The 26,473-nt window shown below is 42.5% G+C and overlaps 1 protein-coding gene across 5 annotated transcripts in view; it reads left to right on the forward strand.

Moving 5' to 3' along the window:
• syt1a (synaptotagmin Ia) overlaps window positions 1–26,473 on the forward strand; it is a 185,565-nt gene that overhangs the window by 10,054 nt on the left and 149,038 nt on the right. For 2 of the 5 annotated variants that reach the window (XM_030440199.1, XM_030440197.1), the window contains exon 1: window positions 10,522–10,691. The exons of 1 other annotated variant lie outside the window; for it this stretch is intronic. The gene's annotated coding sequence lies outside the window, so the exon portion shown is untranslated. Of the gene's footprint in view, window positions 1–10,521; window positions 10,692–26,473 lie in introns of those variants that run through there. 2 more of the 5 variants (XM_030440193.1, XM_030440198.1) reach the window with 1 other exon arrangement.

Here is a 26,473-nt window from a genome sequence, read left to right on the forward strand (position 1 = left end):
GTCATTGTTTCTGGAGGACTCAATCAAGCGAGGTGGGTGTTCTCACATTTTAAATCACAGAGCAGGGCAAAGTCGCTGGACGGTGCTAATGGATTGAATCATTGTAAGACGAATAATTAATACAAATCTATTCAAGTAAATGCTTTTTTGTCCAATTACACTTCTAAAAACGCTACTGGAATAACAATATGACTGAGTGAGCCGTTGTTTGAGCGCTTTAGGAAAACTTGCTTGTTTGTCCTTTTCTCTGAAAGCTATCAAAATTAAGTATTTGTTGGAAATATGTAAAGTCTTTTTCCATCAGCACTGATGCAGTACGAAATCTCAATGGCAGGTTTTTTGAGGTGTATAGGAGACAACTGCATGTCGACGTATACTTTTCAGATACTGGAATGCAAATGGCTCCCAATGGCTGTTCTATTGGGAATAGAATATGGATGCGCTGGATCTCTCCCGACGGATATGTGTGTGTGAATGAGTGAATGTGACAAGTGTTGTGTAGCGCTTTGAGAAATCAGTTGACTTGAGAAGAACCATATAAATGTGAGTCCATTAATTAGAGCACCAGAGTGTAGTAAAAATGTACATGATTATTCCTGAGATCCACAGGATGCTTGTCATTTGTTCCAGGCTGGGAGCTGTGGATCTTTAGCATGTTGTACCAGTAGCCTACAGCTGTGAGACATCACGTGACAGCCTGACTAAAAATAACCATCTCTACACCAACACACGACGAGGATGATACCCGCACTAAGAATAGGCCCACTGGAGGGAAACGATATGATAAATCATCAGTGAAGCAATGGCTGCAGTGCAACAGAGAAAGGGTTTAATAATTTGGCCTTGAAACAATGTGATGTCAGCGAAGCCTGTGACAGAATAATTTGCTCAGTACAGCTTTTGCTCGGTACCTGTCAGGTATACAAGCTGCTAATTGACTAGAGGACGGATCGGTAGAAAACTAATCTAGTTGTAACCTTGGAGGGCTGTAAACAAAACAGTTCACACTGTAACTTGTTGGTGTTTAAGTGCTGCTTTTGTCTGTTTTGTTTTCTTTCTGGCGACGTGTTTTCTATTATCAGCACAAACTGCAATCTATAAGTACAATAGAGATCACTACTCTACCAGGGAATGGATCATCTGTGGTGGGTTTTGGTTAATAAATCACCTCGAAAAGCTTAGCAGAGAGAATTAAAAATGGCACCAGTTGGTTCTAGGGAGATGGCAGATGCTTGGATATGTAGGGCAGGACCTTGACCTGGAGGTAACGAGCAGTTTGTCTCTTTGACACCCTAGATGCATGCAAGAAACAGTGAAGTGAATTCATTGGTAGTTTCTAGCAGGAGGAAATGTGGAAAGACCAACAAGGACTGTTTTTGGTCAGTCTTATTTAATTTGTCTTGAGTTTGAGTTGGGTGAGTTTTACAATGAGTTAATTAGGCAATTAAGCTTGTTCAAAATTCAGACCGCGAACAGTTGTATTTTTTTCTTTTTTGTAAAGAGAATAGGAGTTAAAATACCTATTTTACATTTTTTGGTTTATTGTGTTTACCTGTTACTAAGTACTGAACATGCTGCTTTTACATCTTCAGGCTAAAACTAAGTGCTATCAGACTGTCGCCTCTTGCAGTGCAAAGTGGTATTACAACACAAGATGAGCCAGGGCTTTAGTAGACGTCTCCACAACACAATCAGCAGTCAAAAATGTGTTTCCTTTTTTTAATGTTTTAACTTAAATCTTGACCTTATCTTGCAAATTGCTTTTCTTTTTCAGAAATTTGAGCAAAAGAACTGAAAGACTTTTAGAAGATTCATTGCATGTCTAAGACCTTGTTGCAAAGATTCACTGACAATAACTTTGTATAATGTATGAAATTGCATCTTTGAAAGACACAAGTACCACCTTTTTTCTTCTGCGTGTTATACAATATCAACACCATAAATCGATTTATTTCATGTATTGGCATGATCCATTTCCCTCGGGTGAGCACAGAAAAGATCTCGTGTATCAAGGGTCGTTTCACATGGGATTGCACGAGGGTGCAGTCTATCATTGTGTCCAACAACCAGGTAGTATATTACCTTCAAGGCTCAATGTGTGGTGTTGGCTGCCCTGTCACTGGCAGGCAGACAGGCAGCCATTTTGGCTCCTATAATAAGTTGATGTGCTCTCAGGCAACATGCTAGCCCCATTTATCAAGCACCTGAAAATGGCTGGACTGACAGATTGGTCGATGTATGATCATACGATCACAGGTGTTATCATGTGTTGGTGTGGAGGTGGCGGTGCATGACTGGCCCAAACATCTCTTGGGCATATCGGGTGATAAGACTGGTTGGAGGTCTGTTTGGACTGATAAGAGGAGTGGCTCACCTTCTACTTGAATGACCTCTGAGAGGATCAGGATGGCTGAGGTGAAGGACAACTTTCATATGTCTTTATTTTGAGCGGATTTCACTCTAACATGTAGGTGGAGGATATGATGATGAGTGTCACATTTGCAGACTTGTACATCCCCTTAGTTGTATGTTTCTCTTGAAATTGTCCTAAGGACCTAACCATACCGTTTAATTACATATAGCTCCTCGAAGGATGCCTGCTCCTGTGTTTATATGACAGACTAGATATAATCGCAGCTTCCCGTTTAGTCAGCGATGCGTTTAGTGTATTTAGAGAACTGCCTCACCATGTCTCAGCTTTAAGCTAATCTCCTGAACTCAATTTTGCCATAACAATAGAAACCATTAGCAGGCTCAGTGGTGGTGAAAAACATTACAGGATTCTTTCCCCCCTAGGATTCTTGGATTAGTTAAGTGCCAAAACTGCAGTCTCAGTCAGTTTATGAACATTTTATAACTCAGTGATTTTTTCTTAAGCTAAATTTGAGTAGCTTTTTCCATAATTGGATTTAACGTTTGTAGATTTTTGTCTTGTGCCAATTGAGTCGTCTCACAGAATTCTAGAGAAATTAACTGACAATTCTGCACTTCCTCTCACACATTTTGTCCATCATGAAACACCCAGTGTGGTTAAAAAATACAGTGCAGACTGATGGGGGGGTAGAGGGACTTGTGAAGAGGTCGATTAGCAAGTCAATGAAGCCATGGAGCACTGCAACCTCATCGACCTGTTGCATAGACGAGGCCAAGCAGAGAAAAGGTGACGAAAACTGGCTACTGCCAAGCCACATCTTGTTCGTTCAAAGCAGAGACTAATTTACCAGAAAATAAGTAACTGATGACCCCTGACAGTGATCATTCACAAGAGAGAAAGTGAACAGTGCTAAAGGCATCAAGGAGCACCCCTGTTGATTTCCTCTCTGCCTCTTCAGTCATAAAGTAGCTTTACAAAATCAAAGAGCTAGCTGTGAATCTTAAGCTTACAGCATGCCACCATGGTTCAACAAACAAATTTGTTTCCGCAAATGCAAAAGTTTGAATGTGAATAATGATTTAACAAAGTAGCAGGTTTTACATCATGGAGTGTTGCTGAGGAGAGTCATTGATCTGCCTCGCTGCAGTGATTGAGAATCACAGAAGGTGTGATTGAAAACGTTTCATAAGAAATTCTTGTCATTCAGTATTGAATCTGAGCCCAGTGGTCACCTAATTGCCATCTTCCCGCGAATATGTGGTCGGAGGTTCAACTGATGGATAGGTTAAGATCAATATGAGAAGATTAATCCATACAGCAGCACACAAAACATTACTTAGAGTTGTTTACTTGCTTTACAGACCAGGGAAATTGGCAGACATGTCTGAGAGGGTTTAAGCTCTTCATTTAAACTTCGGGAGGCCTATTACCCGGACTGCCTTATCAAAAAGTGCATTGATTATGTCCAGTTGAAGCCACGTCACTCAATTCCAAAATCTAGATTTTATTTATTATTGACTATAACATGAATTTTATTCTGGTTTGTTTATACAAGCATCCTTATTTTATATATTCTAATTATTCTTTCAGATGAGGAGCATATACCCTGTGAGTCATCCCACTGACTGTTGATGTGACTTATTATGCAGTAGCATTGATGAGTCGATGACCGTTAGTTATGCATGACATTTTCTCCAGTGTATGACTACTGTTTGTGATCTTTCAGACAGGCGGAGTCTGTTTGCTGACCGTGCCGGTAGTTTTCTATTTTTGTCTTTTCTTACAATGACATCTTGAGAAGTGTAATTTTTTCTGGGAGCTCTCCAATTTCTATGGAGATTCATTTGGCGCCCCCGTGTCCTGTCACCCATCTCGTCTGCTCCTGAGCATCATCATCTGCGCCGGGTCTAGCCTTGTCATCTAACCGTTAACAATCAGACAAGATGACAGCCGCCCACCATTTAAACATCAGGCCTTTTCTCTATATAAAGATGCATGGTTTGGAGGAAAGGTGCAACTTTAGGCTCGATCAACATGCATCTCACCACAGGTGGCGAGCGCAAGTGCATAAGGGGATGCAGGGATGACACAGAGGCACATGAGTGTCACATCATCCATCAGTCTGTCACAGGCTGTCGCCCAGCTTCTCCCAGAGATGCTGTTGATCTGTAAACAAGAGAGAGAAACATCAGGCTTCCTGGGGCGTCTTGTGCGCAGACAGTTGGGGCAGGGCAAGCCTCTCTCAATGAATCACACACTGGCAGAGGACTGCTTTGACCAAAGCAGAGTTTTGAAACACAGCCAGGTGTGAATGAATAATGCTGCTGAAGAATACTGCTTATAGGCAACTGGCTATGTCAGAAGCATGAAAACAATCAATGGCCTGGTGACATGTTCTAATTAGGGAAGAACATCAACTGGGAGAAACTGACAACAGGACTTTTCCACTTCAGCGCCTTGAAAAGAGCAGTCTGATTGTTTTGTTGGACTAGATATTCCTTGATGCATCTTTTGTAAGTTTGGCTATTAAGAAATGCTCATTATGTCATAGCGTATACAGTGTACAGGAAGTTCTGAAGTTTATGGCTTTGAAAAAAAGCGATATTAATGTCGAAGTGATGACACTAGCTAGATGCATTTTATTGATTGACATCTATGTTGTAACTGCAGCCAGATCTCAGGTGTCTGTGAAGTAACTTGCTGCTGATGGCCACTTTCAAAACCATCCTTTCATCACTCAGTGAGCCAAGCAGTAATCAGCAATGTGCTGGATGTTGGAAGGTGGGGGGAAGGGACTCACTCAGTCTTTTATTGCTCCTCTAATTATTTTCCCATCACATGATTAATACTGTCACTTTGATTTTGTTCTGAGCTCATTAGATGAGAGAGTCTGTGACAGAGGACACTGCTTGTACAGCGAGGGGTCGGCGATGTTTGCCGCCCTGTCGTTTCCGGGCCTCAGAGACACCTCTGTCCTCCAGACAGGAGGACTTTGAGCCAGGCTTATGGAGCCAGGCCCACTGCCTGCCTGGTGGGAGGTGCTGGCTGGGACTGGGCCAGGGCCACGACTGGGGCCAAGCTATTTCTGAAAAGGACCAGGGAGGATGCAGCTGGTGTTCCTGCTGTTGATAGTGTCCGTGTGCCAGTGGAGCCCCTCGAGAACCAATGAGCTCTTTGATATCAAGACAAACCGCCATTAACGCTGATAATCACTGTACAAGCGATGGCCAGAGCCTTGGCTGGGGACAAGCAAGGACAAGAGGTTTTACTTTGGCAGAATGTTTCATTTTGGATAGATTAATAAACTGAGCCAATGACCAGATGAAAACCTTCAGTGTACAAAAAATGTCTCCCTTACATTGGTATTATAACTGTAAAAAAGTTTTTCCACCCTCACACAAAAGGAATTGTAGCTATGAAAAACAGTGATTTTTGAAGTCTTTAAATTTTTATTTCTCCAAAATGTGCCAGAATATATAAAAATTGATCAAAGCACAAAACAACTGAAGTCAAGAAATCAGTAGTTAGCAGAGCTTCATTCTTACCTTGGGAACAGCAGTTGAGAAAACAGTCTAACCACAGGGTCCATTTAGTAGCTGTAATGGAGCTTTCATATCACATGATCCTCAGCAGATAGAGCTAGATAGAATGTCATGGAATTGTGGGTGTTCTAATTTCGATTTTATTCTCAGTACTTAAAGGTAATCTCCGCAATATACACGTAATCTTTCTCTTCATTATCATCTGCTGATGAAGCTCATGTCATATGGATGAAAGCTCTGGAACCCTTGCTAGGTGGATATGGTTGCTAGGTGGACCTTGTTGTAAAAGTCCAAAATATGCCCACATTGTTGTAAATGAAAATGTTTTGTAACTGAATGGATCCATAGATTATTGGGTTCTTGTAATAGAAAAATCAAATCTATGCTGGAGAAAAGGGATGACCTTTAAGTGCCAGATAAAGAGAGATCACCACAGGGTGCTACAGTATGTGACTCACCATTGGAAACAGACAGTCTTTTCTTGGCTTTTGGAGGAAGCTTGACAAGAAGGGAAAAGATTATAAACCTTATGCTGATTTTTTTGTTATTACACAAAATGTCATACACAGTGTCACACCTTCCCTTTTTCAATCAGACCTCAATGTCAACAGAAGCAAAAAAAAATAAAAAATATCATCACTCATCCAGGATTTGAGATGTAAAATTAATAATATTCATCTTCAGCAAACATTCACGACAGATGCACCAAAAATAATGTTTTGACACCCAACTTTTGGAATATTGTAATTTAATTTCATGGCTTCGTTTGGCCATCAACAATGCGTCATGTACCCTGCAGAGTAAATATGTAAACAGAATTTGGAATTCCAAGTGCATACTTTTATCTTATTAAGTGCATAATTGTGTATAGATATATTACCATGAATTTTTTTTTTTTTTGATAAATTAACAGAACCAAGTAAACCTATTTTTTAAGCTGCACTTTATAATTAAGTGACATCTGGGTCAGTTTGACTTTAACTTCAAGAAAAATGAAGTTCTACAGAGTGATGGAGGGCTTTGCCAGCCTATCACAAGGCCTTTCATCCTAAAGGTCATGTCTTAAGGCAGTTAAGACCCACTGGTTAGCCTAACATGCATGTCTTTAGACTGTGGGAGGTAGGCAAAGCCCTTCGAGGGAATTGAGACATTAACACAACTGTGGCCGTTTTTAGACAGGGCCAGTGGCAGTTCTAGACCAGTTTTAATAGGGGGGCCAGGTTGGGGCCGGCTTTTTTGTTAGGGGGCACATACAACCCGGGAAAAAAAGACAAATCCCTGGGACTTCAAACAATGTTTACAATTTCGACAATTTTGATTGGGAAGTAAACTGCTGAGACACTTTATTTCCACCCTGGACAGGGCAGCAAGCCGCCAATTTGCCTGTCCTTTTGGCGGCCCGATCCGCAATTTTAGACAGAGGCCGGCAAATTGGGGGTCTGTTTTGGTCCGCCGATTTGCTGCCTCAGAGGGTACACTTATTTCCGCCTCGCCTGCTATCTAAAACCGAGGCGTCAGTGTGTCGGCCCCTGCGTAAGATGGGCGGAGGTGTCGATGACCTGCACTGTTGTGCGACCCACAGCCGGGGAGTTTTAAAACCAGGAAACAGCTGATCACAGCAGTCAGTCCATCATTTCATCCGCGGACATTAAGATGAGCAACTGGACAGCCGCTGAGATCCAGGAGATGCTAGCGTCTCCTCGGTCTCCATAGCTGTATGGTTCTGTCAGCTTGTTGTTGTGGCAGTAAGCTAGGAACGGTCCCTACTTTCAAATTAAAAGCCCCCTGCTAAGAACCCAGTTCTAAACTCCAATGGGGTGCAATGTAAAGCTCTTACTTCGAATACAAATTCGTTGTCACTGTTCACAGCCCAGCTTCGAGCTTCGCGGCACGTCACATGTTCATGCCTACCTCAGAGGCGGCTTTTTGAAAAGGAGGAATATTACACCTCCGTTTTAGAAAGACAGGTCAGCGCATTGCTGCCCTTACCTTGGAGCAAATGTGCCGCCTTTTCTATTTAAAAAGGGCTAGAAATGCAGGCTGTGCTCATAAAAAAAAGACTGTCAAGGTCAACTGTCAAAGAAGCTTATTACATGATTGACTTTTCGTGGTTGGTTTTGACCTCTAGTGGCTGTAGTATTTATTAGAGCCACATAGGGGGAAGTTAGGGGAAGTAGTATGCCATGCAACAAGTCCATATAGAGAGGAGGCTGGGGATCGATAGTTGGATCAAACTAGCTAAACAAGCACTCTTCTTTGTGTGAAAGCGAAAGTCAATGCTGAGCTTTTAGTAAAGTAGTTATTTAAAAAGCCAATGGATTGTGTTTTCCTAAACTGAAAAAAGTAGTTTTCTTGCCTAAACCTAACTGAATTGCAAGCGTACAAAGAAGATCTGACATGTCTGATGCTGGTAAGCTGCAACAGTCATTTATAAACAGAAAAGAAAAAACTACCACTTGTTATGACAAAAGTCTCTAATCCCCAGAATGCCTAGTGACAGCTCTTCAAGAAGATTCTGAGTTGATTGTTAAACGTCTGACTCTAATGTTTACAACATATGTGCTTAGGGACCCTCATCGCCCCCACTGAGCAACCCATTAAATATATTGTATGCTCAAGAACCCTTATAGCTCCTCCTGAGCCACCCCTCACATGTCAGGTGGACTGTCTGTATGTTTGTTATGGGAAGAAACAAGACAGAGAGCTCTATTCATTCTGCCGCCTGCCGGTTTCTGTCTGACCTTTGAGTGCAGCTGTGCTCTGCTTTTGTTCAGTTCTGTTGTGCCGCCAATAGATCACCTGGTTTGCTACCTGAGGCTGCTAAAAATAGCATTATCAGCCATTTTCCATATTCATGAATCCTGTGTCACATGATCACTTCACTGGCACGTCTCAGCTGGTTCATTTCCTCCTTTGAATTTGAAGCCTTTATGTAAGATTGAGGTATTAATGCCAACTTTATTTAAATTTAAAGAAGTAATAGCTCATTAATTACAGGATTTTAATTTAAGATTTACATACTAATGACATAACTAATGACATAAACCATATGTGCAGCTGAAACATTTTGACATCAGTCGTGTTAAATTACAGATTGTGGCTCAGTGGGTAGAGTGGGTCGTCTAGTGATCGGAAGGTCACCGTTTCGAATCCCGGCTCCCCCTAGCTGCATGTCGAAGTGTCCTTGAGCAAGATACTGAACCCCAAATTGCTCCTGATGAGCGCCTTGCATGGTAGCCTCCTTCGTCAGTGTATGAATGTGTGTGTGAATGGGTGAATTTGGCATGTTTTGTAAAGCGCTTTGAGCTGTCGTTAGACTGGAAAAGCGCTATAAAAATGCAGACCATTTACCATTTACCATAGATTTGATTTCACACATTTTGGACTACGGCTGGGTAATATATCGACATAACATCGTTATTATGATATGAGACTGTTGTTGCAGATTTCCTGAACTTCCCAAACTGTTCTAATTGTTCTAATACTTGTCTTTACCCACGTAGGCTTAATATCCACATTATGGATGATTAATCATCAAAAATGTCATTGTGTTGATATTTTGTGAAAGTACCAATAGTCATTCCTACCATTTTAATGCAAAATCAGTGTTGAGAGGTCAGATATTTAATTTTGTCGCCCAGTCCGAGCATTAATGAAGTGCTTTTTAGGAGATTTCAAAATATAGATATAAGATAAATATCGTGTATCGCAATATATATTTCAAAATTATTTCAAGGCCATATCATGCTCCCTATTTAAAACTTTAAAAAAAGGCTATACTGAGTATCTAACCTCTCCATTGACATTGAGGTCAGTATGACAACATATTCTATCACTCTAATGAGAGATTGTCCTTGCAGGTGTTTGTGTGGTTTTTCTGTTGACAGACTCAGCTTCTCTCTGGGGAAATCATCTTTCCTTCATGGACCAGTTCTTGTGTGTGTGTGTGCATGTGTGTATTCTATTTGACCATGTGCAAGGGCAGGTCATGGCTTACTATGAACTGACAAACACATATACACACACACACTCGCACACACAGACATGCTCCCGGGGTTGCTAAGATCCTCGGGGAGGGGATTTTTCTTGAAGTGTCCTTGAAGGTGACGTCTGCCCAGAGGGCTGAGAAACACAGACTGGGCATGTTAATATGTGTAGAAGGGGTCATCCTAGGTTACGTGGCGTTGCCCACCATCCTTGGCATCTCTTTACTACCCAGCCAATCACAGCCAAGGACTCAGTGATGCAGTGCCCCTCTTACTGGAGGGATTCCTAGGAACTGCCGTGTGACGACGTTAGCTTCAACAGCCCAGAGTCTCTCCTGTCTCTCTCACACCTCCGCCTCCTCCCTCCCCCTGGTCTCCGCTCCCGGGTTTCTTTCTCCCAGCTTTTCACGAAGTGCAGCCGCCGTTTGTGTTTGAACAGAAGATGATCTAGCGCCATCCTCACTGCTCCCACCAGACTGGCTATATAGACGGCAGACAGAGTCATCATCCAGCCCTCTTTCTCTCCTCCTCCCTCTCTCCTCCAAACCAAGCTCCACCTCTTACTTTCCATCTCTCTCTCTCTCTCTCTCTCTCTCTCTCTCTCTCTCTCTCTCTCTCTCTCTCTCTCTCTCTCTCTCAGCCTCACGCTTACACACACAAACACACACACACTCTCTCCCTCTCTCCCTCTCTCTCTCTCCCCAAGACTCCCTTCTCTTACTCCAGATGAGCGTGCCTGCCTGTCAGGGCGAGCAGATTTGGAGCTGAAAGGTGTGCCTTTGTTACCAGGTAAGAGCGCACGTTTCCTCTTTGGGCTGCCCCAGAAGTTGCAAAGAAATGGGGTGTCGCTTGTTGCTTTGTGAGTGTGTTTCCCTGGCGGCATGGATGTGTGTTTATGTATCGGTGTCTAGGTGACATAATCAGGAAGGGTGGGTGCTTTGAGGGTGCCACAGGGGAAGTACACTTTGTTACAACTCCCAGCCTTCCTCTGTGACACCAATTTTGGCGCCTGTTTTCGACGCGCCTTTCATTTCCATGTGCACTGGAAGGCTTTTTGTGCCGGTTTGCTTGCTGAGAAACTGTTGTAGGTACGGGGTGGAGCGCAGCTGGCGACAGCAGATCGGCTACAACGTATAGAGGATGTCTCTGGTTGCGAGGGGAGACCACGGTGTGGATGTGTGGGCGGATGGAGAGACGAGGAGAAGAGGAGGGGAGGGGAATGGAGATGGAAGACGAGCAGCTGCTTTCATCTCATGGAAGCTAATCCCTCCGTTTGTTCACCTCTCTCCCCATCAGATAAAATGGGCCGGCTGTGGCTCTGGTGCCCTGTCTTTTTCTTTTTTCTCCACTCTCCTCCATCCTTCAATTGTGATGGGTTTATCTTGGGTAGGGAGGAAAGAGGCAAGCTATTGATTCGGAAATGAGCTGTAATGCCATTTGAAAAGGGAACAAGACATCCCTCTCTGTCTGTGACTTTTCTCCTGCATGCTTTTGTTCCTCACTGTACCTGATAATCTATTATACAAACTCACCAGTGATAATGAATTCCCCAAGATAGTTGCAATCTTTTACGCTCAAGAGTCTATACATGAGTGAGCATATACGATTGAAAAGCTCCTACAGTTCCATATGTTACCCAATATCTCTGCTATTGTTGTGATTAGTGGGAACCCCCCTTGCTCTAGAGCAGGCTTATCACTTCCAACAGGTTAACTGATAGAGCACCAAATGGCTACTGCACATGGAATGGATGGCTCCTGGCTGTCTGCAAACATGTCAAGCATATCCGTGGAGATTGTAGCACAGCTTCGCTGACAAATAAGGCATCGTTAAACGACAGGCGGCCTATCACCTCTCGTCTGCTCCCGGATTACCTAATATCTCAGGAGGCAGAATCAGCCAATGCAACAGGAGAGACAGAAAAGAGAGAGGAGGGGAGGGGAGGTGAGTCGGGGTTGCTCAGGTGTTACTGTTTAGCCCAGCACTTGGAATACATTAGCCAGGAGACTCCGGCGTGTCAAATTGTTACCAGGTGACGGGTGAGAGTGAGAGCGAGGCAGCACTCCACGCCTCCCCCCACCCAAATATCAATGACCCCTCAGCTCATTTCCCAAGGCAGAGCTTATGTTTACATACTCTCTGGGAGCTTCTGCAGATGCTCCATTTCATAAGCACTAACTGAATCAGACAGGCTGAGGCTGTGCCTGCACTGATGGATGCAGCGTGGACTGTTGGCTGGCAATAGCTTTTTGAAACACCTCAGGGGTATTTTTCATGTTCATGGGTTTCAAGGAACCCTGGCTGAATGTAATCATCGCTCGGGACTTTTTGTGAATTTGCCTGATATGAGTTTTGGTCATGACAAATATTGATATTAGGAGTTCATCTTTTTGCTGTAAAAGCTCTACACATCATCCTCTGATCTTATTTATTCCAAAGTTGAGAGGCTTGAGGGCAGGTGTTTGGTGATAAGTTTAAAATGTCATCAGCCACCATCAGCCCAAAAAACAGCGATTTCTGATACATACCCCCCAGCTGGTGTGCACCAAGTGGCAACAAGTTTTTAGTCTAATAAATATATACAAAATATATTCTTACACCTGTTCTCCGTACTACACAGAAAAACATAACCCTAACCCTCTGAATACATGTTTGACATCAAGTTGAATTGACTTTAAGTAATTAAAAAAAAAATGTAACTCACCAAAACGGTCTTGGTTAGTCTGACCTAAGAACCATTAACTATTGTTAGCCGAAATAAACCGACCGAGTTAAATGTAATGTGTAATGTGAGCTAGTGAGTTAACTCTCTGAAGTCTGTTGGTAGCGACTGTAACTTGTTCATTGTAAGCAGATCTAAAAGCCCTAAATGTAAAAGCCAGCTAAATAAAATGACAAACATCACAAAAATAAATCGCCTTAATAAACCAAATTGTAATGGACTCGCAACTGATAGCTGATGTATTTGTCCAGCTGCTCAGTGCTACTCCCAAACGAATCAAGTGGCATCTAAGATGTCTGTTGTTAAAGTTTTCTCAGGCTTGTTAAAGAGTTATTAATGAGAATTATCGACCCAAAGTCCCAAACCTGGTATCTGAGCACCACTAACCTTTTGTCCGGGCCAAGTTATCTTGAATGAACTTTTCAAAAGCCAAAGGCCACCAGGACACAAAAGGGCTGCTGCTAGGATTGCTTTTCATTCTGCTGAAGCCTCTCACTTATGATCAGGTTATTAGAAGACGGAGGGATAAGGAAGTGGAGGCAGGAAAGACGGTAGTGTGACAGAAGGAGCAGCAGGACAGTAAAACGACTGTGGTGGGTGTTAGCAGTATAAAATGGAGGCTATAAATAGCATCTCTCTTATGATTTGACCTTGTGTGGCCATTTGGTCGTGGGTGCCCGTTAGGACGGACGTGCACAGATCAGTAACACTGTCACCACAGAGGCCTGCTCATGCTGGTGGAGATGGTTGCCTCAGGACGAGTTTCTCTGCTCTTTTTTCTGGGATTGTTCTACATGGCCAACTCCCTCCCTATAATCATCACTGATCATCCTTGTGTCAGTCATACTGTGGGGATGAATTACAGGATTATCATTTTTTAAGAAGCTCAGTCGTGTATGAAATAATGAAGTCCTTTGGAGTTGATTATTGATTGACTTTGATGTTAATTACAGTCACTTTCACTGTGCCACTGCTACAGTATGTCCAATACATTGATTGGAAACTGTAATAGTGGCCCTAAGTTCCAGTATCACTCCATCTAACTGACCTTGAAATTGAAATAGGGCAAAAATATAAAAAAAAACTAAAATGCCTCGCATATTTTCCTCAAATCAATCGTTAAGTATGAAATCCAGCTAAATAAACTCCCACAGTCTTTCGATTCCTCCAAATAAACATGGCTGCACACAGTTTTTTTCATTATTAACTGTGTTTGTTTTCGTCATGGAAATAAAATATTGAACACCAGCCGCTAGTGAGCCAGCGTGGCATCGCTGAGTGAGATCATTTTCTGGAATGTTGTTTTGCAAATTACCCATACCTTCAGTACACGTCCATCAGACATATTTTTTTCAAATGCCATGTAAATCTCTCCTGCAGTTTGTATAAGAATCTGTTTGCTTCATATCTTTTCTATATAAAGGTTGTGGCTCCGAATTGTAATTTATAAGTCTGTTATCATTGATTTCTTTCCAGGATCAAAACAAGTGAGATTGTTGTTACTATTTCACACTCAGACTAATCAGTTTAACCTTATTAAATAAACAAAATTAAAGAATGCATCACAATTTGATTCGAATTGATTTTCTTTACAAAGAAAGCATTTATTTTTATCCTGAAACATAGTCCCTATTTCAGCCTTACTGATCATGTCAAAGTCAAAATCTTCTTTACAGCTTCTCGAAGCCACTCGCTATTCAGCTCTCCAATACATATTTTCTAGATTGATTTTTTGCAGTGTCTTTTTGGTCTTAGACTGGCAACTTTAAAACCCAAACAAGCAAAAACTAGTAGTAGACAGTGTCTGTCAGTGATGGAAACAAATAAGAAAATCATCTGAAAGTCTGAAATGGCTTGACCTTTCCAGTAAGAATCAGAAGAAAAATAATGATTCTGTCACTTTGGTTCTGAAAACAAGTTTTGCAAAGACCATCCTATATTCTGTTGTATACAGTTATAAGGTACTAATTGAGAAGAGGCTTCCTCATAGCCTTTCTTTGTTGCATAACTGGTATCATCTGTTTTTAAAGTTATTGCTGCTTGATTTCTGGCACTGCTACGTCAACTTTCTCTATTTTGACAAGCAACAACAATCATCGGTGCGGACTCCAGATTGTAAAAGGCGACAAAAAATGAAACCATTTAACAACATAACCTAATTACCCATGAGACAGGCATAAAAAAATCAAAAGGCGGTGAAGCTGTGTGAAGGACGGAACAACACTGCATCGTAAACACAACGTCATTGAGTTGTGCTTGGTGGAATCAAGGTGTAGATAGGCTAATCAGCTTGGTCCTGATTTGAAGCTCAGTGTTTGACAGGGTGTGTAGAACTCAGGACTGCTTGATCTCTGTGGACCTGCCGAGATAAGACTCAGATTACACGATGAATCCACACACACGCTCTAACGAATGCACACATACACATTCTATTGAAAGAGCTAAACCGAGGAACATACACATTATTTGAAAAAGTAATGTCATTAAAGTAGGTGGTTTTGTACGTTTGAGCATGCAAAACATAAATAAGCTACCTGTTGCTCTGTTTCTGATGGATAAGAAAAGGTCTTTAATCTGAGGACCAGCAGCAATCATGGAAAGGCTCAGAAACGAAGGCCACCTGTGGAAGCCTTAATGAAATGACCAAGCAAAATGTATTTTGTTTGCTCATTAGAGGATGTGCAGTACACAAACACCACAGCAATGGCCCAAAATATCTTGCCAGAATTATGTAAAAAAAAAACAACAACACCTTAAGTTATATCGGCTAACTCCACCATGCAGCCTGACAGTGTAACATCACGTTGTGTAAAGCTGCAGAATTAAACAGAGCATGAGTGGGACCTCTCCTCACAATGGAACAATACTTTTAAGCGTGTTTTCATTCAGTGCAGACGAACCAGAGCATTGTTCAGTCCGTGACAAAAGCCTATTCTTCCAGCTGTATGCAACTGCATTTAAATTCATATTTATCAGCTGCAGCCTGGTCAAAACAACTATTGCTGTTAAGTCGCAGTGTGTCGAAAAGGATCAGCGCCACAGCCTGAGCAATGTCTAATGAAGCCAGGGAAAAAAACAAGTCTGTGATGGATATGTCTGCCTTAGTTTGCAGATTCTACAACAGTCTGCTTAATTAAGTACAGCAAGTGAATGGCTTCAGACTAGTCAGAGTGAATGAATGTTACAATGACTACATTCAGGTTTGTCTTCTAAGGATAATCTGTACAAAGAATAACATTACAGCATGTTATACATTTTTCTGACTCCATCTTACATCCACAACTGGGTGCTAGAAATGTACAATAGCCCATCCAAGGTTTATTTAAGAAGGCTTTTTATCATGCCTTTGTCATGACTATCTGTCAGAGAGATTTTCATTTACAGAGTTATTTCAGGCGTACATATATAGCGATGGTGGCCGAAGGGATGTGTTTCATTGTGATAGGTAAGGACGAGAAAATTATTTTATGGCAGAACTTCCAGTCTGAGAGCTGTAATTTTGAAATCCCCTTTAGGGGGAAATTGCTTTTGCCCTCCCACAATTTTTTAATATCCTGATTCATACTTAGCGCTGGTAAAACGTACCGTATACCCACAGCATTTCGCCCACCGCTGCCTGAAGGTGCTTTGTGGGGAAGTTATTAGAGATTAATACCATCTGGGTGTGTGGGCCCGCTAAGGGACACAAGCCTTGCCCCTTGTGCTCCGTGTCTGTCCTCTTGAGCCCCCAGACCCGCCTCTACATTGTGGGCAAAACGTCCCCTTGCCTAATGAAAGAGTAGATTAATTATTTCTGAAGGGCATGCAGCATTAAAAAAAAGAGGCCCTGCAGGACATTTTCAATGTTTCATGAATGTAAAAAGGCATTCTGAAAAAAAAAAGGCCATCCCTTTCTTCCTGTGCTTACCTGAACCCCTCATCCACATCCACCCAGCCCTAAAGACACATGGGGGCATCCCATATTGCACCTGCTCAACATGATATCAAGGCAGTAACTCAGTGGAAGAGAATAGAGGAGGAAGTGCCACCTCACCCCAGGGTAATCTCAGTAATAACCGAACCAACTGCTGTTCTTTGTGTAATTGTCTTTTTGGCTCATATTGTTCCGTTGTGTTGTCTGATATGATTAGATTAGCGGTGCTCCACTACAGGTCCCATGTTGCTTTAGCCACTCTGTATTGACAGTGTAAGTGTCAGCACAGAAATGGGCCCAGAATCCAAATAACATGTGTCTTTTCATAGGTGTGTAATAGTAAAACAGCTGCCATTTTTGGGGGGAAATTAAGTATCTGGACCTTTGACACATTCACAACTCAAGCATCCTGCTGAGTCTTCTCTAAGGCAGAAAAGGGTAATTGTGTTTTTACAGCTTTTCACAATCCTCTGGAGTCTGTGTTAATGTCCCCAGGAACATGTCAGCACGATGAGGGGAAACAGAGAAAACTATGTCCAAGTAAGTTGCCTCTTGGCTCTGCCACAGCTCTCTCGCTGCCTCTGGGTGCCCTTGGAGGATGCATGAGTCATAAAGCAGCACGACACCCAGCAGTGTGTGCAAGATACAGTGGCACGATGGGATAGAAAAAGCAATTAAAATCAGTGTCACCGTGCACCGCCCCGTCCATGACACAAATGACCTTGGTGGATTTAAAATATATTACAATAATTTCAATGTGACTAGTTGTCACGGATGTACAACTTATTGCCTCTCTCATTTCCTATTTCCCTGTCAACTCAGTGCATATTGGGCTGAAGAGGGCACTCATATTGCTGTATTGTTTCGCTCCCAATCAAGGTCATTGCATGCTCATTAAATCCTCTGCGGACAGATTAAACAGAATAAATGCACAGGCACATAATCAGTGTGTTACAGCCATAATATTTTCAAGTGACCCCACCGTGACGATGATTTAATTCTTCTCTCTAATACAGCAAGGCAAGACGTGTCATTAGTTGTTGAACCAGTGAGTCCTCGTTTCCCTCTCAGACAGGAACCCCCCTCCTACGGTGTGGCTCAGCCCTGCTCTGGAGAAGAGATTGTGAGGGAATGCCGACTGATAAGGAAAAGGCATTCCTCCCTTTTCACCCCACCCTTTCTCATCTCTGACCCCGACCAATTCTCCATTACTGTTAGTCGAGCGCCATGTGTGCCCTCCATTGCCGACCGCTGAGATTTGCCTCTGATGCAAACATCCTTGTTTGTCGCCATGGCAACCAAGTCTCCTGCCTGCTGTAGGTTGTCATGCCAGCCGCCTCCCCCGTGCTCTTCCTCACCCATTTGCACTGTACTGTAGTTGACACGTGTGAGCCCTGTACATCGTTCTATGCTGTCTGATCTGGTTATCTTAAGAAGATGCTCTTCATAGGTCCCACTTCTTAAAGTGGACTCCTTTTTTCAGCAGCTGCTTAAAAAAACATTGCATAGTAATACTTCCCACAACTACAGGAATGTTTTCACTTGAGAGAACTGCCAACCAGCACAGCCAGAGTCAATTGCCGGAATAATAGCACAACCAGCAAAAGCCTACAGCTGGAAAGACGGGAGCGATATAACAGCAAGTGGCCTCAATTTCCACTCCTCTTGTTTACTCTGCCATCTACCAACCCCTTCATCCTTGAAAAATTGAGCAGTCTGACATGTTTGGGGCTCCTGTGAAGGATGATGCAAATGTCGAAGCATATAGGTCCGTGCTGTGCAGAGTTCCCTCTCAGAGCCAAGCTTCTTGGGAGGGCTGACAGAGGCCTTTCTTCCAAAACATGTCCACCCAGTCAGTTGAAAAAACACTCATTACCACAGCACCATGGGGGCCAACCCAGCCCACTTGGGGATAATAACTAGGCATCTTCTTAAATTTGATATAATGCTGGCATACTGGGTAGTCTGGGGTCTGCGATAGTGGCAGAAATTATTGTACTCTCTTAAGCTGTTTGACTCCTGCACTTAACTGCTTAGGCTGAAGCATTTGATTCTAACCCGCTCTGTTATTCACACCAGAGAGCTTAATGGGTTCTTTACAATGAAGCCTCAGGATAAACTTTACTAAATTTGAGGGAATGATTACTGTTTACTCCTCTCTCTCCTGGAGTTAGGACTATCTTGATAACGAGTGAGTTGGGTCGGTCATGAGCCTTGAGGCCATTTTACTGCTGGTGAAATTTCAGAGATTACATTTGCTGTTCCTTATCTCCTAAATTAACTCATTACCTTGACATCCTGCTTTCCCTGAGAACACATTGGCCTTGAATTTATAATGAAACATGGCTGTCCTCTCGTGTCCCATATGCATGGCAAGAGATTCAGCCCAATCCTCCAAGACCTTTACTTGCCATTGATTTTGACTTCATGGCCGGATGAATAACCTTGAGGGGGGGAAAATGAGAATGGAAAGAAAGACAGGGGCTGGAGCAGAAAAAGGATTCCTCCTGTGTCTGTCTGTGAATCCTCTGAAAAGAAAGTCTATCAAACCGGCAGCATGATTTGTTCGTGTCTTAGAATGGTGGCAACATCTTCAAAGCTACCCTCAAAAATAGTCCCTGTGCCATACAATTGAAGAGTTTTCCTGATTGTTGTTGCTGTGTGTGCCAGAAAAGTGGAAGTTTCAAGGTAATACAACACTGCTGGCCGAAGAATTGGTGAGCAAACTCCATTTCTTGGAAATGTTTGCTGCAGTCGGAGCCTGGAGGTCAAGCTGTCAACAAAAATTGCCATTCTTTTTCAGCTTTAGCATCTCAACATGGCTTGAGAGATACAAAGTACAAAAAGGTCCACATAAAGTCGACCGCGGTTACTCTAAATTGGGTTCAGTTAGACCCAACTAGGCAAAACATTTCAGTCCTGTCAATCACATCCTGTCTTGAAGCTTACACTAATTGTGTATGCAAATTGCCTAAGATTATGAGTTTGCTGCTGTAGGGTTTGGTGATTGCGAGTTGCGATAATGATGAATTTCCTCACATTCATTCCTTAAACATTGTTAATGAAGAGGCAGCCACTTACAAACGTGGATTATGCATGCATTGTGCATTGCAAAACAAACTCTGTTAGGCTGCCGCCATTAACAACAAGTATTCCAATTAAAAGTCCTGCCAGTACTCAGGCTGAAAATTATTCAACCTTAATGCTGTCAAATCACAAGAATGAATACATAAAAAAATGAAGATTGTTCTCATCCATCCTGATGATTATCCAAAGTAACTGGGACACTGTTTCCAGCAAGAGATGTTGATGTATACAATTATATTCATCGGCATTGTATTATTTGTATTAAAGACAGAGCTTTATACCCTCAGGTGTAGGTGAGAAAATCTATTTTGGTTTGTGATTTGGGTGAACAAACCCTTTAAAGTCCTTTTGGATCTCTATATTCATCCTCATGCCACTCTGTGCCATTGTATAATATCAGTTTCGTATCCAGTATACTTTTACCGGAGGATAAAACGTCAGTGACCATGGATGCTAGTGGAAACCTTCCAGTTATTTGTAGTCATTGCCAGTGGGAGTGCGGGAAGATTAAAGAGGCAACTGTTACCAATAGAAACCAAAACTAGGGGTACAACAGCAACAGTGACAGCTAAGGAGCAACGGGAAAGGCAGAAAGAGCAGCACACTAGCACACACAAACATCCTTGCCACGCTCAGCCCTGCAGCACCTCTGGACCTGCTCACAGATTATGAGAAGCTTCAATCAATAACTCCGGATCCCATCCTCCCACTCTGGCTGGCCAACCCCGCTAAGAGCCCCCGTGGGGCCTGAGCACCAGACAAACATGGACAGATGTCTCTGCGCTGGCTGTGGACCTGTTACTTCCACGTGTCCTTGTTTTAAATCGATGGAAAACTTAGTTTGATGACACCATAAACACAACATCGTCTGTCACGGAGAGCAGGCTGGAGTTGCTGCCGTCATTATGATCAACCAGGGGACTGTTTGCTATGCAGATTTGGGAGGAGCAGGTGCAATGAGGCATCGGAGCCACTAGATACTGCTGCAACCTGAAATCTGGCTGTCCCTCTGGAGAATCAGACATGACGTTTGGTGGCCATGGCGAGCCAAGGCAGTGTTGCGTAACATAACAACATCTTCATCTGTTCATCTGTAAATACCCAAGAATAAACAAAGACAGCTCAGAGAGATTCCACAGATAACACACAACCTCATAAATGCTTCAACCCCCAAACTGTTTGAAAAAAAAAAAAAGTTGACGTTTAGAATATCAGCACTAATTAAATGTCCTACAACTTGGTTTTTGAATAACGTGAACAAGCCACCCATCGTCAAAAACTGCATTACTATTGACATAATCATTTCTGGAGACCTGTTAACATCTCTTTATTGCCCTCAGTTCAACATTGGTGCACACGGATTTCAATTTTGGCAACACAAATTGCATTGTAATTTGAAAAGGCAAGATCAAGATACTGTACTTTCATCAGCAATTCACTCCTGCCCAGTCAGGCAGAGAGAAATTAATTAGATATGTCAGGATTCTTATTTGGGGAAGCTCAAAAATCCCATAAACGTGTCCTGTCAGGCTTTTAAATTGCTGTCTGGCTGTATTGTGTGCACACCATTCTGTCCTCTAAGTGGCCCGTTGTTGTTATTTCCAGTTTATGTGACTGTGAGAAGCTATTTGTTCTGCTTCCAGGAGAATATATCCTCTCTGGACAGAAAACATTCACTTTGCTTGACCCCTTGCTGCAAATCACCAGTTGCTGATTGAGCCTGTCTATCAGAGGTGTTCTAGTAAATGATGTTGTCCCTCTGTGTTGTCTCACTGTCTCTCTCTGTGTACAGTAAACATGGTCGGTGACTCATGACTCCATCTCAAGCTTTGGGGTCACTACATACTAACTTGCTCTCTGTTTACCCTCCGTCTACCTCCTATCTCCAACACTACTGCCTGTTATCTCTCCCCTTCTCACTATGTCCATCATCCTCTCTCTGGGTATATAATCCTTTGTATGCATGCACAAAGAGATTCGGTGGAAAACACACAGCCACAGGGCAGTGTCTGGTTCACTGAATATGCTGGATGAATATGTTTAGAGAAGGACAAGAAGAAAGTACACAATTTTTCCCTGGAGTATAATATCATTCATCCCATGTCAGTTGGAATTGTCCCACAGAGGCTAAATTCTCGCTCTCTGCATTGACCTGCTTCATCAACCCTCCTTTGATGTTTATTTGGCACCGTTTTTGAGCTTGACGTGCCTCAGAGGCACCATTGCATTCTCCTTGAAATGACTGGAACACAGGCCAGACCTATGTTAACATAACAGACATTATGTTTATTGAATGTGACCCGGATTCTTTAAGAGAGTTTGGATCATCAGGTGGTCTGCACAATTACCCAAAGAGTCAGTGAATCATGATTTTGCTTCCCTGAATTTGTTTTTCAAATCCTTCACATTAAGCCCAGTTTATCTTAGTAATGTTATTTAAAACAGGATCTGTTGTTTAGAGGCTTAAAGGGGCAGTGGCTCCTGTAATCTGATACAGCCTAGTGAACTAGTCTTTAAAATGTTGAATCGATATGTAGCTAAACACACTGGGTCTCCAGTCTTGGTGCCTTGCCAGCATGTGGAGCGAAACGACTCCTTGCCTGTCTTTAAAAATAACTCGATGCTCAGTTTGTCTGTGTATTGCTGTGTTTTGTCCTATTTCAACCTTGTAGAAGCTGCACTACTTTCACACTTCGTATGAGGCTGACCTCCACAGGGCTGGAGACACCGTCTGTCACATAGAGAGAGAGTGTGTGTGTGGTTTTTAATGACATGGTGGGATGTTGTTGTTGCCTTGCTGTAAAAAGGCTTACGCCCTTAAACAAGCATGCATTATCTATCACAAAATCTTCTAATTAGAGCTGATGATGATATTATGCCTCCATATAATATAATATATAATATATGAATACAATTTTATTCTAAAGACTCGAATAAAATGAGCAGAGAAATATAATGAATGCAGATGCTTCTATACAGGGCACCGTGGGTCAATTAATTGTTTGATGATATGAAAATGATGTGATCTCAACACATTTGATAGCTATGGGAGGTTTTTTAAGCCTGGTGTATTATTTGCCATTGTCAGCTACTGGCCTGTAAAAGTTCAGCTGATGGATAGACCCATACATCCGGCAGAGGCTAAATGCCTGAATAACCAGTGAGGTCGGAGCAGAGTCAGATTCAGCACCACAGCTTACAGGACAGCTCCCTCCCTCCAACTGCAGCAGCAGTCAAGGCTGAGCCTCGTCACAGCAGCCGACTTCACCTAAAACTTTCTCATTAACTTGTGTAATGAGTTGAGCGTATAGACGCAGAGAGTCCCAGACCCCTCCGTCCCCTGGGTGTCTCCTTCTGTCCCACCATCAGTCAGGGAGTCAGTGTGTCAGATGTTTTATTCAACACAGCTGCGTGTATTTTTGGCACCTGGCTGCTTCATCAGACACGAAGGAGGGAGGAGGTTTGTGTTGTGGGTCTCCAGAATGGGGTCACGATTGCTTCATGTTTCCAAACCTGCCGGACCACCGCAGGCTAACATCAAACAACCAGAACACCTGTTTTCAGACAGTGTTCCTCGTTCAGCCTCTGCTCAGATGAAAGGGCCAGAAAGTTTTTGACTGGGGTGAAATTGCACCAAGATCAAAGACGCGGCGTTGTTTAAATGGTGGAACAGAATGGTTCTCAATTGATGAATGTTTTGGGGTCTGTTTGTGATGCAAATTTTATTCCAAAGTAACAGATTGGCTTTATGATGTTGGAGACACGTGACCCTCACGAGGCATCAGAACTGCATTCAAAGCACAATTTCAGATGGACAATGCAAAGTCTCATCTTCCAGTAATCATGATTTTATCAATGTTTGCTTGAGTTATCAATTGTTAAACTGCAGTCATCTTAGCTCGATGACTGATCACTGCATTAATAATGTTTTCCAGCCTTATCATGACATAATGATATCATAGCCATGGCTATGCACATTCTACAGCTTATAGTTTTAGATAATATGTTCAAAAATATTTCCAAGGTGGACCTGTCTCAAAGCCCCTTAGCCCAATGCTGAATTCTAAAGTCACAGAAATGTCAAAATTTCCATGTTGTCATAGAGAAAGAGAGAAGAGCCTATCACCGGCTGAATTTCAGTGGCCTGAGTTTGTATTGAATCCCCCCAGAGAAAAATGGCCCTCGTGCTATCTTTCATTTCCTCTCTCACTCTGAGAAGGTATCAGCTTAGGGAAGAGAAGCCGGCAAAGCAGGAACAATATACATATTGGATTACCACACCACAGGTGGATATCTCCAGCCTGCATTCATGACCCGGAATCGAGAGGATTGCTAGAATTTGCATCGTATAAGTGAAAAGTGACAGGATAAACCAATATGCACTTAATTGTGTTAATGCTCCCTACATATGGATGTTATCAGCATCCGCTTGCCTCTCCATGCTTAGCCATATGGTTCCTAGGGTCATACTCTTAGAGGGTATTTAGGAAGCCAGTACGCACTGATGATTATGAGGTGGTCTAACCAGAGAGGATGAATTACACCTTTCAATGAAATGACACCCTGCTGTTTGAAAATTAATTACAGTTATAAAAATGAACGCAATGAAGAGACCAAAAAGAGAGCGGCTCAGTAAAAACACTCTTTGTTAAGAATTAAATTAATCGTGGTGGAGGCCTCCAAATTAGAGTCATAAAATATAGAGGATAGTCCTGAACACAAAAAAGATCAAGAGCTTTTGCTGCTCTGATGATGAGCTGTTTTGAGAGCATCAGAGGATTTGGAAATTGAGCAAAGACAACACACCATGAAATGCCATTGCGTAGGGCAAGCAGTCTGCATGGGCCAAAACAGAAAATGTCCCGTCCTCCTTTAATTTACCATAAAATGATTTTCCTCCCCCCTTTATAGAGTCTACTGAGGTTAGCAGCCATGGTTCCGCAAATATTCATTAGGCATAAATACAAAATCAGAGCGATTTACTGGCATCAGCCACCTTTCGCCCTATCAATTTGAATGCATGGCATATCCGTAATTCATTCACTTGCCATAATGGGATTGCACCGCTGTTGTAGTGGCAACCTTCAATAACTGCAACTCCAATAATGGACTGGGTCCCTCTTATCCTCTGCATGCCCTGCACCTACATCAATGGTAATGATTTTGTTCCTCATCAAAGTGTGGAAATATTGTATCGAGGCTTTGCAGTTTTCACTTCACATTGATTAAGTGTGCCTTTAACCAACCGGAGATCTTTGTATTCTTGCCTCACATATTTCTGGATATTAGAATGGAAGTGCTGTATGAGATGCGTCTGAATAAAGCTGAGGATGATGAAAATTTGTGTCTCAAACCAGGCTTCTGTTGCACAATTCAGGGAAAATCCAGACATCCTCAACATATACATTTTTAATGATCAGGGCTGATGTTTATTTTTGAGGGTTGCAGAAATCTGACAACAGTGTTTTTGTCAGATATGCAATTATTTTCATTAAACATTTACAAACACTTCTTTAAACAGACACTCAAATCCAAAGCCTGGGGTTGGGTTTGTATGAGAAGTATGCTGCAATGATGTTTTGCTATGGGATATGGGACGAAAAACATTTTTTGTGGTCTTCAAAACTTCATCTAACTTTCCACGGCCGTATTTAAATTTTTACAGTCAACCCATTCTTTAATCGCTGAATGTCAACTTCATCTGCACTAAGCCATTGAAAGTGAAGTCATTACAAGCACTGGTGCTTTTGTACATCTCCAGACATTCTGCAGAAAATGTGGTCAAGATGTCCAGTGGGTATCAGAGAGAAGACAAATTTGTCAGGTTGTTGACAGACTCACTGAAGTGGGACAGCAGCTCGCGAGGGAGGGAGTGACTTTGTCTCGTCGCTGCAGCTCAGACAGTTTCTGAAAAGTACCCTGGAAAATGTTTTCTTTATGGTTAGTAAATCTATCCATGCGAGTAGCAGCAGTGATGCCATCTTAAACATAAAAGTTAAGAACATTTATGATCTTCTAATTCTCAGTGAATGTATAATAGTAAGCTAAAATGTCAATATCTTACCAGGACAGAGATACATTTAATTTGTAGCATGTCAGCTCTAATACGCCTCAGATATCAGAGAAATGGAGGTGCTGCCAAAAGTGGCAAAGGGAAGGAATGAAAGATAGAGTGTTCACGAGCAGCCAGTGATGAATTACATGGCGGAGGGTTTGATTAGCTTTTTATCTGCTCACGGGACTCTGGGGGATGAGCTGAGATTGATGGGCTGCAGAGAGCTGACATGGTGTTTATTTGGACGATGCATACTTGGCTGGAGTGCAGCGTGCCACAGAAGGATGAGCAGCAAAGGCTACCCTCTTAACGCGCATTTATCAGCCCTTGTCCTTGATGGTAGCCTCGCTCGTCTCAGTCAATTTAAGGAAGCTGTGCAGCCGCAAAATGTCAACGAAGCGGGCACTTCTTTCCCGCTGTTTTCTGAGACAGTTTCAGTTTGCTTACCTAGAAAGGGCACGGGAGTGTCTCAGTGATGAACACTCATGATGTTAAAATCCCAAAATCGATGCACGAGTACAGTATTGATCCTCTGCATTTAGTCCCACCATGTACAGGTGTTATCTCTGCTGCCACGAAGGGAAGCACTCGAACTATGCCATAGATTTTCTCCGAGGTCCAAGGTCACCTTGAGGAATCTTAATGGGAAATAAATCTAGCTTGCTAACATTTAATAAGATAATGACTGAAAGCAGGTCAGAGTACACATGTGAGGGGGGATTGAGTGTCTTCGAACACCTGCAGGTTATTTACAGCATGCCAGAAATAACTGGAAGCTAATCACACATGAATAA

This window comes from Sparus aurata, chromosome 14 (genome assembly GCF_900880675.1).
Source record: "Sparus aurata chromosome 14, fSpaAur1.1, whole genome shotgun sequence".
Lineage (NCBI taxonomy): Eukaryota > Metazoa > Chordata > Actinopteri > Spariformes > Sparidae > Sparus > Sparus aurata.